We start from the raw sequence: 12,414 nt of genomic DNA, 5'->3' as shown, positions 1-12,414 counted from the left end.
GTCAATTTTGATTCTCTAGCTGGGGGAATTTGCCCTCTTAGATACTCTAGAAAGTTAAGAGTTCTGGATACGTGGTGTTACTGCCTGAGATCTGAGTTGATGATATTTCTGGAAGTTTCTTATTAAGAACATCTGCTCAGCCATTTAAAAATATAAATTCTTGCCATTAGCTTCAACATGGGTGGAAATGGAGGGGTTTATGCTAAATGAAATAAGTCAGAAAGAAAAAGACAAATACTGAGGTCTCACTTATATGTAGAATATAGAGAGACAAAACAAAAGGTCAGATAAAGTCAAACCAGTAACAAACCTTAGAAGTCTGACTGTAGAGCTGAGGCCACTGGAGGGGGTAAGGGGAGTGAAAAGTAGAGGGGAACACAATGGACTATGTGGGGCAACTATGGGTATCTTGGTGGTGGGTGTGGTGTGGTAGCATCTGAAGGGGGTGATTCTATACCTCTAAGTCACATACAACTTTGGAAACCAATGTTACCTGAATTTGAAAAAAAAATTGGTGGCCTCCCTGGTGGCACAAAGGGTTAGGTCTCAGCACTATAAAGCTATGGGCAACTACTGCAGCACGAGTTTGATCTCTGGCCAGGGAGTAACCCACATGGTGCAGCAGACCTCTCCTGTCTCGCCCGCTGCTCCCCTCAGCAGTGTATTTCAGTAGATCACCTGTTTTGCTTCCCACTCTGTTTCTGGTGAATTCTCTTACCCACCCACCCGCACACCCCAGCTCTTGTATGCATAAATACATAAATCTTTTTAAAAATGTAAAAAGAAAAAATCCGCTCACGACTGACAGCTGATAATCTCTCAATCACCAGGACTTAACTAACATTTATAGGTTCTTGAAACTGGAAGTCCAGATTTCTCTTCTCATTTCCAACTCACACTTCTGTTTACTAGACATCTGTATCTACTTGGTTGTGGGCCTCACACACCCAAAAGGGATCTCATTCTCCATCAAAATAGCTCTTCCTATGATGCTACTTATTCAAGACTGATGACAGATTACCCAAACTGCCAAGCTCCTCAATCTTTGCTCCTTTCAAGCAATCTTCAGGGCATGGTGCTACTTCCCAAATAATTATTGCACCTATCTCTCATCTCCACTGTTGCTACTTTAGTTATCATCTCTCTCTCTTTTTTTTTTTTTTTAAAGATTTATTTATTTATTTATACAAGCACTGGGTACAGTCAGAAGCGTGGGAGAGTGAGAGAATTCACCAGAGCCAGAGCAGGGAACAGAACAGGCAGACCGACGAAATATACTGCTGAGGGGAGCAGCGGGCGGCATAAGAGGTCTGCTGTGCCATGTGGGACCCTCACCCGGTGGCCAGGGATTGAACTGGCGCTGCAGAGGCTGCGGGCAGCTTCGGAGCCCAGCGCTCAACCGCTGCGCCACCAGGGGAGGCCCAGTTATTATCTCTTATATGGAATAATGTAACAATCACTAAATTATTTTTCAAAATGTGGGTTGTGACCCATTAGGGAGGCATCAAGTTAATTCAGTGGATGCTAACAGGTTTTAAAAAAAATCTTCAAGGGGCCTCCCCAGTGGCGCAGTGGGTTGAGCACTGTGCTGTGAAGCTGTCTGCTGCCTCTGCAGTGCGCGTTCGATTCCCGACTGGCTAGAGAGATATCCACAAGGCGCAGCAAACCTCTCCTGCCTCGCCAACTGCTCCCCTCAGCAGTGTCTTTGGTCCGATTCCTGTTCTGCTCCCTGCTCTCTCTGGTGAATTCTCTCACCCTCCCGTTCCTCTGACCTGTACCCCAGCTCTTGTATAAATAAATAAATCTTAAAAAAAAATTTAAAAAATTCTTCAAGTTTCTTCTTCATGTAATCCAGAAATGATCAGGATCAAAATGAGTCTCAAAGAGGAGACATAAACTGTCAGCTTTTCCTTCTTCTTGTTAAGGTTCAAGTACTTGGAACATTTTCAATGAGTATAAACACTGAACTTACAAAAAAAAAGTCTGCCCCCATGCCCTCCAACCTGAGTAGAGAAATGTTTTATGTCAACAGCACTTAGAGAATAGTATTATGATTTCAGGGATGATTAAGTTTCAATATGATTTATATGAGCATCTTAACTGTGAAACACACTCAGTTTGTTTCTCTACAGTGTCACTTGCCAGGGTCCATACTTGCCAGTAGACATAAGTGTCTCCTGCCCACAAAAGGATTAACTTTCTGGAATAAATGCCTTCCCCATTTCTGTATCTTAACTCTGTCTACCATCTTGGATTTGAAATCCCTCTCAAGATACCTTTTCTTCAGGTTGGTTCATACAGTTTTATTGGCCAGTTCCATGATGTGGTCAGGAGTTAAATTTTCTACTCTGAAAATTTCCCCCAATATCAACCATTCCACAAAGCGTGCCTCTGTCAAACGTGTCTCCTGCCTGCAGCCACCTCAGAATCTGGACATGGGTCACCCACAAGCCCCCTCACGTTCTGCTTCTTGGAGCAACAAGCACAGCAAAGGCACCCTTCCAGTGACTGGCTAGTGAAGAATGATAAGGGGTCTTGAAGGGCTTGACAGACTTAAGAAAAACCCTCCAAACTTGATTACCCTAATCTTCTTGGCCCTTTAAAATGAGTCTTGTAGCCTCATGACCTCAGTTAATTGTTTCCTTGGTGGTTTCAGGCAAGATCCAAGAGAATAGGAACTAGGTTTGTTTCACCACTGTATCCCCACAGCTTTCCTTTGTCTGCTCATTGGTGTGGTTTGTATTTCTGGTCGTTTGTTTTGCTACTTGTTTTGTGGCCTTGAAGACACTCTTCCAGTAGACTCAGTTTCTGTCTGTCTTGAGTAGGGCCAGCCAAACAAGCATCTCTCAGAAAAGTTCTGACCCCTTATGGACAGGGACCAGCTGAGGTTTCTACGTCCACCAGGTCTGTGAGTTCCAGGAGCACTGAACTGACTCAGGCTTGTGGACACACAGGGGACAGTCCTAACTCTTGGCAACCAGGTGAAACCACCAGGGTGAGAATCGCTACCAGTGAGGGGTTGGAGGCCATGGAGACAGAGGAGGGCACACCCCACAATGAGGACCTACCTCACTGCTAGGTGACACTTGCATGAGGTCCGATGTCTTGTGCACCCCAATTCACCTCCTCAAGCCATGCAGCCAGACCCACGATAACCACAATAAAAAAACAAAGAAACCATGAAATAGGATGGAACGGAGTAGAAAGTAACAGTGTAGGGCAGCACATGCAGTGAAGTTCAAGTGCTCTGTATAGTTGTATGTATTCAGGGTTGATAATACCATGGGTTATGGTCAAGATATTTGAAAAGCACTATCTGAATTTGTTATCCTGTCTTCATTTTGTTCCCCACATATTTCTTTTCTAGCTCGGGAATTACCTTTTCTAAAAGCCAGTGCAATATAGAGAATCTCTAAGTTCCTATGCAAAGGCAGACAAAGCTGGGATTGAAAACTGACTCTGGCACTTAATGGTGGTGTGGACAGTGGGAGAATTACTTCAACTTGACCTTCGATCTCTTAATCTTTAAAGTGGGAATCAATCAGGAAAGCAGAGCTATGGACACACCCAGGCCAGTGACTCTAAATCACTTATCTCCAATCTTTGCAAGAATCTCCAATGTACTCATTATTATTCTCATTTTGATAAAAAAAAAACAAACAAGGGCCTCCCCGGTGGCGCAGCAGTTGAGCGCTGGGTTGCGAAGCTGCCCGCAGCCTCTGCAGCGCCGGTTCGATCCCTGGCTGCTCCTCGGCCACCGGAGGAGGGTCCCACATGGCGCGCAGACCTCTCCTGCCGCCCGCTGCTCCCCTCAGCAGTGTATTTCGGTCCTTCTGCCTGCTCTGCTCCCTGCTCTGGCTCTGGTGAATTCTCTCACCCTCCTGTACTTCTGGCTGTACCCAGTGCTTGTATAAATAAATAAATAAATCTTAAAAAAAACAAACAAACAAACAAACAAAAAAAAAACAACTGAAGTTCGGAAAAGTAAAGTAACTTGCTCTGGGTAACCTTTCTGGGATGTTCCTGGGCATGAAGTTCAAGATTTTTCACACCTTTTCCATCTATCCTGAATTTCTACTCATGTAAAATCTGTCATCTCATGGCAACTTATATTGACTTCTCATGTATTCATACAACTCAATCACTCATGTACTATTACTATAAATATGAATAAAACACACAGCATGGAGTTGGGGACTACAGGGCAAAGAATAAAATGTAGCATGAGCTCATGAAATATACATTTAACTTGGAGAGAAAACTTGCCAGAGGTGCTGAGTACCTAAAGCATGTTAGATGTTTTAAAACTAGTATCTGACCTCCCCGGTGGCGCAGTGGTTGAGCGCTGGGTTGCAAAGCTGCCCGCAGCCTCTGCAGCACCAGTTCGATCCCCGGCCACAGGGCGAGGGTCCCACATGGCATGCAGACCTCTCCTGCTGCCCGCTGTTCCCCTCAGCAGTGTACTTCGTCAGTCTGCCTGTTCTGTTCCCCGCTCTGGCTCTGGTGAATTCTCTCACCCTCCCGCGCTTCTGACTGTACCCAGTGCTTGTACAAATAAATAAACAAATCTTTAAAAAAAAAAATAAAACTAACAGGTATCGCTCTATTACAAATTTAAAGATAGGGAAAGAAATCAATTTATATTGTGTACAATGTCTAAAAGATCTAGTTTCTGAATCTATAGATAAGGGATCTACATGGATATGAATGAGTATAAGTTACATTTTTTAAACAGATTTTTTTCCTTCACGTCTCTTCTCTCTTCAGTAATGTTCAGAGATGGCTCCTGGTAAAAAATAATGACATCAGTCTGATGTCAGTAATTTCATTAAATTGCTTAGATGTTTAATTTCATAAAGTGTGTCTTCTCTGTAGTCCTTATTAGTAGTATAAAACGAGCCAGTGAAATATGTTTAGTGTATTAATTCTCTTTACCATCCCCGGTCTTTATTTCTTTTACCATTAACAAATATTTTCTTCAGTTTTTTTCAAAGCCTATGGGTATAGATCATCACCAAGACATACTACCATATAATCAGATGGGACTAGAACCTCCTATTTGAGCTACAATCTCTGACTTTAAAACAACTTATGATGAGAATTTTGCTTAAGTCTCCTTCAGTGACTTCTGTTATTTCCTTTTTTCCCCCCACAAATAGTAGAGTGGCTCCTACATACTACATATTTTACACAGGTTATTCCTAACCTTTTGAGGCATCAGTACATCCATTTTTCATGAAAGAAAATTGAGGTTCAAGTGCTTATTTAAATATTTAGAGACTATGGTTATTGGAATAACAATCTCTTTTGCATTTAAAAAATAATCTATATGTGTTTGCACTTTACCTGATTATCAGCATTTTTTCAAGCAGATCGTTCTGCTTTTCAGTTAAGAGACGATAGGGTAGAACAGTTTTTTAAAAATCATTCTTTAAAAGGCTCACAGGAAACAGTCTACTTAGTCACTCATCATCAGAACAAACCTCGCCCTTCCACATTTTGTTTACTCTTTCTGCTTTCCCTATTTATTGTTTTAAATTGATTTTCCATTCCTTTAGTGAGCATCATGTTCCAAGCAAAGCTGGGAAATTCAGTTTATATATCCACTACCAACTTATCAGTTTTCCTCTCAGGAGTTATTTGATACAAAGAAGATAAATAGCAGAATGGAAATGGATTCAAAAAAAGGAAGAGTTGGGCATGTGGGCTGAGTGGGGTCTACTACTCTTCTGCAGCCCATTCCCAGTGCATAGAGGAGGCAGGAGAGGCAGCCAGGTGTCCTGGGACTTTAGCAGTGATGTGAAAGAGCCACACAGGGTTTCTCTTTAAATGTTTAAAGTAAAAAAAAAAAAAAGTGACATGAACTATATCATTATCTTGACTTAACTGATCCTTAAAAATTATACTCTTGTTAACATTTCTTGATGCTAAGGCCTATTGTTTTATGGGCTACAGCTATGAGAAAACTTTAAGAAGAAATCCCAGGAAGAATTAAGTTTTTAATTTTCTTTCCCTTAGTTTCTTGCTTGCAAATAATATTACTATTCAAGCCTCTAGAATGAACTCAGCATGTTGCAACAACATGGATAGTATCTAGAGGGTGTTATGCTTTGTGAAATAGGACAGACAGAGAAAGACAAACACTGGATGATTTCATATGTGGCATAGAAAGAAACAAAAAAGCCTATGGGTATAGATCAAAAAAGCCTATGGGTATAGCCTATGGGTATAAAAATAATCTTTTAGTCTCTAAGACCAAAATCGTGGTTACCCGATGGGACAGGGGAAGAGGCAAGTGTCCATCAGGTGAAAATCAGTCAGCTGTATGGTGATGGGTAGAACTGGACTTTTAGGGCCTCCCTGGTGGCACAAGGGGTTAAGTCTCAGCACTATCAAGCTATCAGCAACCACTGCAGCACGAATTAGATCCCAGACAGGAAGCTAACTCACATGGCACAGTAGACCTCTCCTGTCTCCCCTGCCGGTCCCCTCAGCAGCGTATTTCAGTCAATCCTCCTGTTCTGTTCCCCACTCTATCTCTGGTGAATCCTTTCACCCCTGCACCTCTGGCCTTTCCCCCAACTCTTGCATGTATAAATAAATAAAATAAATCTTAAAAAAAAAAAGAACCGGACGTTCAGTGGCAAACACACTGCAGTATACACAGGTACTAGTTTATAATGCTGCACACCTGAAATATGAATAACCTTATCAACCACTGTTACTTTCATCACAAGAAATTTCAAATAATAACAAAATAAACAAAATCAATACTACTCATATCCTGTTTAGGTAAGCCAAATAACATCCATGTTTATCCAGAAACTTAAGTTCCTTTTGCTTTTACTAACTATTTTTTTCCACAGTAGCGTTTCAAAGGATCCCAGAACATTCTCAGCTAGATGGGAATGTGTCATGAGGATGGATACACCCAGAGGTACATGATAAGTGTGGTTGGCTGGCTGATGAAGGGTTTTTTTTTTAATTATTTGAAAAATTATCAAATCCAAGATAAAATGTACAGAATGGATTGTTAGAAAACATTGTCACAAGTATGAAAACTAGACAAAACACTTGACAAGAAAAAGACAACTTGAGCTATCACACATACAAAGCTCCCAGCTGCCACGCTTTTCCAGCCAGCGCAAGATAACAGGATTCCATTCTTGTGATGTGTGGGAGTTGGTACATATAAAAGAAAACAACCGCTTATGGTTAGTGAAGGCATAATGCAAATGTGCACATTGTGTCCGATCTGACAAGAAGATGGTAGGGATTAAGTTTCCTCCACTGTGAACGTATTATAAAGTATGTGCCCACGGCTCTGTCGGACTATGACATAAAAGGCATTATTAACTGTGATGGTTAAATGAGCAAAATAAGAAGTGAGAAACAAAGTGGGCCTCTCTAGTGGCACAGAGGTTAAAGACAGCGCTATCAAGCTATTGCCAGTCACTGCAGCACAAGTTCGATCCCTGGCCAGCCAGGAAGCTAACCTGGATGGTGCAGCAGACCTCTCCTGACTCGCCCGCTGCTCCCCTCAGCAGTGTATTTCAGTAGATCTGCCTGTTCTGCTCCCCAGTCTCTCTGAAGAATCCTCTCACCTACCCCGCAACTCTGGCATGTACCCCTGTTCTTGTATGCATAAATAAATAAATCTTAAAAAAAAAAACCAAAGAAATGAAACATAAACATCCACCCCTTCTCCCAAGCCGTGACCCACTCCTTCTCCCAAGCTGTATGAAAGACTTAAGCTAATGTCAGTGGAATAAAAGAAAAGATTAAAAGATAAAGGCATGCATTAAAAAAGAAAAACATATTCATGGACTTTACAAAAATTAATCAAGAGAAGCATCTGTTAGCGTGAAGTGATGAACACCTGCTTCTCAGGAATGCCAGGTGAGGTGACAGCATCTGAGAGAAGGTATTGACAGAGCAGGAAGCTTTGTTCCGGTCACTTAAAACCAACACCTACCTATGTAGGTACTGGTGTTGTATGGGAACAGTTTTTCAGGTTAAAGATGTGATTTTTTGACCTAGGGTTTGTCATTTTACATGCACAAATAGTTCTGAGGTTTGGATGTAATGATCTTTTAAAAATGACTTTTAGTTTTAATCCTTTTTAGAGGTACAGGAAAATTAAAATGGTAATTGACACAATGGCTGAACCAAGCTAGACGCAAAGCAATTTGTGGAAGAAAAAAAGTGTAACGCTGTTTGTGCCTGCACGAATAAGTGATAGTGAGGGTGTGTACATGTGTATGAGCTGAGGTGTCAATCTTTATCTAACTCAGCTTATTAGAGAAACTCAGCAGATCACTTTTCACCTTCTTTTTTCAACACTGCTGAACAGCTGTTCTTCAACTTTCAGTTTTCTAGGTTACTTCACGTATTTTGGTTAGAGGAAAGTCTTTTTACCAAATATTTATGTTCCCTTAAACGTAAGCTTATTGGTGAACGTCACAGATCCCTTGTTTTTTATCATTTCAAAGGAAAATGGTTTGGGTTATTAGCAAAGTTTCAGTCTGAGACGCAAGGAATAATTATACTTAAAAGCTGAGCATCACCTTCATTGTTAATGTTTGTAATGCATGTTATACCATGTAATTACAGGAGTTTTAATGTGTAACAGGTAAGATCATACATAAAATATGATTACGATGAATGCATACATTGTTTCCTAAATAATCATGCTGAGTGAAAAAAAAAGACAAAAAGAGTATATGCTATATGGTTACATTTATATACAGTTCCGGATAATGCAAATTATATAATCTATAGTGACAGAAAGTATATCATTGGTTGTCTGAGGACAGGAACGGAGGAAAGCAAGGGATTACAACGAAGCAAAGCAAAACTTTTGGGATAATGGAAATATTTGTTATCTTGATTATGATGGTTGCACAGAAATACCCATATTAAATCTTACAAAAGCATGTGCTTTTGATATGTCTAGTTTTTTGTATGTTACTTACACCCTCAATAAAGATTTTAGGGCCTCCACTGGTGGCACAGCGGCTGAGCGCTGGGCTGCGAAGTTGCCCACAGCCTCTGCAGCCCCGGTTTGATCCCTGGCCACTGGTGAGGGTCCAACATAGTGCGCAGACCTCTCCTGTCTCCCGCTGCTCCCCTCAGCAGTGTACTTCGTCGGTCTGCCTGCTCTGCTCCCCGCTCTGGCTCTGGTGAATTCTCTCACCCTCCCACGCTTCTGACTGTACCCAGTGCTTGCATAAATAAATAAATAAATCTTTAAAAAAAAAAATAAATAAAGATTTTAAAATCCAAGCTTGACTGTCAAGTTATTCCTGTGCAAATGAACTAAAGTAATGTAACCACTATATATTATACATATCTGAGGAGTACAGTGAAAAATAAAAACCAGAAAACAGAATCTCAGATGTACAATTGGCAGGACAGGTGTTTCTTTTGACGCTGTATCTAGAGGTCATATCTCTAGTGACTTATCATTTTAAGCTTTTTCAGTAACAAGAACAGTTTTCTTTCATGGCCACAGAGTAAATAACTTTACAATTCTACACATAACCCCTTGCCTATGGTCTCTCAAGAAGCTAATGCTAGATAATAGCTCACAGGGTTGCAGCTGCATAAACCATGCAGCAGATTTTACAATTTTGGTTGATAAGGGAAAAGAGGACTGAAAAGCAATGACTCAGTTTGGTATCTTTATTTTACCATTAATAGTTAGAAAAAGAAAAAGGTTTAGGGAAGATAGCAGTTTGGTATTCAAAGCACCCTGCAATCCATTGTATGTTTGAGCCAAAGAGGGATTTCAAAACTGTGAATCTGATAATGTCCTCCCTGCTTAAAATCCTAGAGAGGCTTCCTGCTAGTCACTGCCTCTGGGAATAGCCTTAGCATGGTTTACCCAGTGCTTTAGAATTTGACCCTTGTTAGCCTATTCAGCCTCGGCTCATCTCTCTCTGTTGCCCAGTACCGCCATTCTGCATGGCCCGTTAGTTCCTGAACTCATCACAGCCTTTTAAGGTTGTGATGCAGTTTGGGTTCTCCAGGAAGTAAACTCAGGCAGAATTTAGTGTTCAGGATGTTTATTACGGGAGTTACTCTTGAGAGCAACACCCATGGAAGGGAGGGGCCCGGAAGCAGGATTAGGAAGAGAAAGAAATCAAGCTGTGTGTGATACAAGCCACACAGCCTCAGCCACTGCGCAGGGAGCTATGAAACTGAAATGTCTATCAGGGTTGGCCTGTCTGTAGGGGAAAGGATGTGGCCTTGGACAAGGTGTCTCTCTGCAAGTAGGCAATGCCAGGAGGGGCTGCAAGCACTGCCAGTGACTGGGGCATCAAATCCTTCCTTAAAGGGGGATCTTGGGCATTTGTATGGCCACTTCCCCTTGCAAGGCATTTTCCCTGCATGAAATTTCTCCTTTAGTTCACCACAGACATCAGCATAATTCTCAGTTCTTTGGAGATGGCTTCCTAAATCTCCAAACATGGTTGCCTCTCCCATGAGGGCAAAACTCTCACAGTTCTTTAGTACTATCTCTGTCATACTTAATTGTGATACAAGTTATAGTATTTTTCATACTCAGTTGTGAGAAGTCGCTTATTTCTGTTTTCGTCCTTACAATGATAACTACATGAGGTCAGCGATAACTTTGGTACTTACCTCTCATCCTCAATGCCTGCCACGGTGTTGGCACATAGTAGATGCTCAATAAATACTAACCCAATAAATGAATCAGAAAGATGCAAATGACAGAGGAGTTAAGGCGATCTGTGATGTGCTCAAAAACACAGCAGATTTTAAGGATCTAGAAGTCAAATCCTTTATTTTTAATTCAAACAGAACACATATAAAAAAAAGTGCTTAAAATATTAGTGTATTACACAACGAATTATCACAAGTGACATGACCACTGACCAGCTGGAGAGATAGAACACTGCCACGAATCACACTGACGCTGCCTTCAGCATCCAACTTAAAAGCATTTCCCTTTATATGAGAAACCTTATCTGAGTCTTTAGAGGATAATTTTCTTCTGGGAAATAAACAACTGTCCCACCCTGCTTTCTTTATGGGCTCCCGAGGTAATTTCATGTCAGTCACTTACCTCCAACTTTTCACTGGCATGCATTTTCAGATGATGTCATCTTCTTAAAGAAATACAAGCATTTAACCCTCCACTTCTGTGCCTTTATGACTCATTTCTGGGGACTCCACTTGACTTCTAGTCTCATTTTACTGTGCATTCTCTGTCCCCATTTTTTCCCTATTTGAAACACTTTACTAGGTAGGATGAAATCATCTGACTTCTCCTCCTAACTCCTTCACAATTACAACAGGAATTGAAGTTTTGATGAGTCCTGAAAGTAAATTTCAAACGTGAATTCTGTAGTTAATTCAAAGTATAAAGATTAAGAACACATAATATATTAAGATGGGCCAATAACATAGTAGTATAGATGACAAATTTAGAGATGATGATTTACTTTTCTGGGAACCAAGCAAAAGAACATTTGACACTACTACAGAAAGTTTTAAAGAGTAACATTAACTGAAAATGCTATTTATTACTCACTCTAGAAGGGAGAAAATTAATAATCAAAAGAACTGAGTATTGCTCTAGAAATGTCTCATTTCTTTACGTGTTTCCGTACATTAGCTTTTTCTTTTTTATTATTCTTAACGGTTCTTTCCATTTCTCATCAATCTATGTCATTTAAAGAACTGGTATTTGCTGAGATTTGTGATTATGTGACTTTGTATGCAAAGAATTAATGTGCTTCTCTTTAGTCTTTTCTTAAAGATTTATTTTTTTATGCATACAAGAATTGGGGTACAGGTCAGAGGTGTGGGGGTGAGAGGATTCACCAGAGACAGAGTGGGGAACAGAACAGACTGACTGAAATACACTGCTGAGGGAGCAGTGGGTGAGTCAGGAGAGGTCTGCTACACCATGTGGGTAACTCCCTGGCTGGGGGTTGAACTCTTGCTGCAGTGACTGTGGACAGCTTCATAGGCTGCGTCTTAACCCCTTGCACCACCAGGGAGGCACACTTCTCTTTAGTCTTAATAAGCTGTCTCTAATTAGATTTTGAACTTAAAGAAAGTTGTACTGGCATATACACTTATGTTATTATTGCCTATACACTGGATAAATGACTGACTTAGGAAATTTGATACTGAGGCTCCACAGAGACTACAATTCATAAAAATAAATCCAGGGATCCGATAGTGCTCATATAATGTATTAATAGTTGAGTGTCCTCAATATAATATTCTTCCCAATTGGAAAAGATGTAAAATGTGATGCTGTTACAGAACCCCCACTAAAACACAGATTTTTTTTTTAAAAGATCTAGTCATGTATGCATAAAAGAACCTGGGAACAGGCCAGAGGTGTGGGGGTAAGAGGATCCACCACAGACAGAG

The sequence above is a fragment of the Talpa europaea genome (assembly GCF_964194135.1).
Source record: "Talpa europaea genome assembly, chromosome: 9".
NCBI lineage: Eukaryota > Metazoa > Chordata > Mammalia > Eulipotyphla > Talpidae > Talpa > Talpa europaea.
This window is presented reverse-complemented; position numbering follows the sequence as displayed.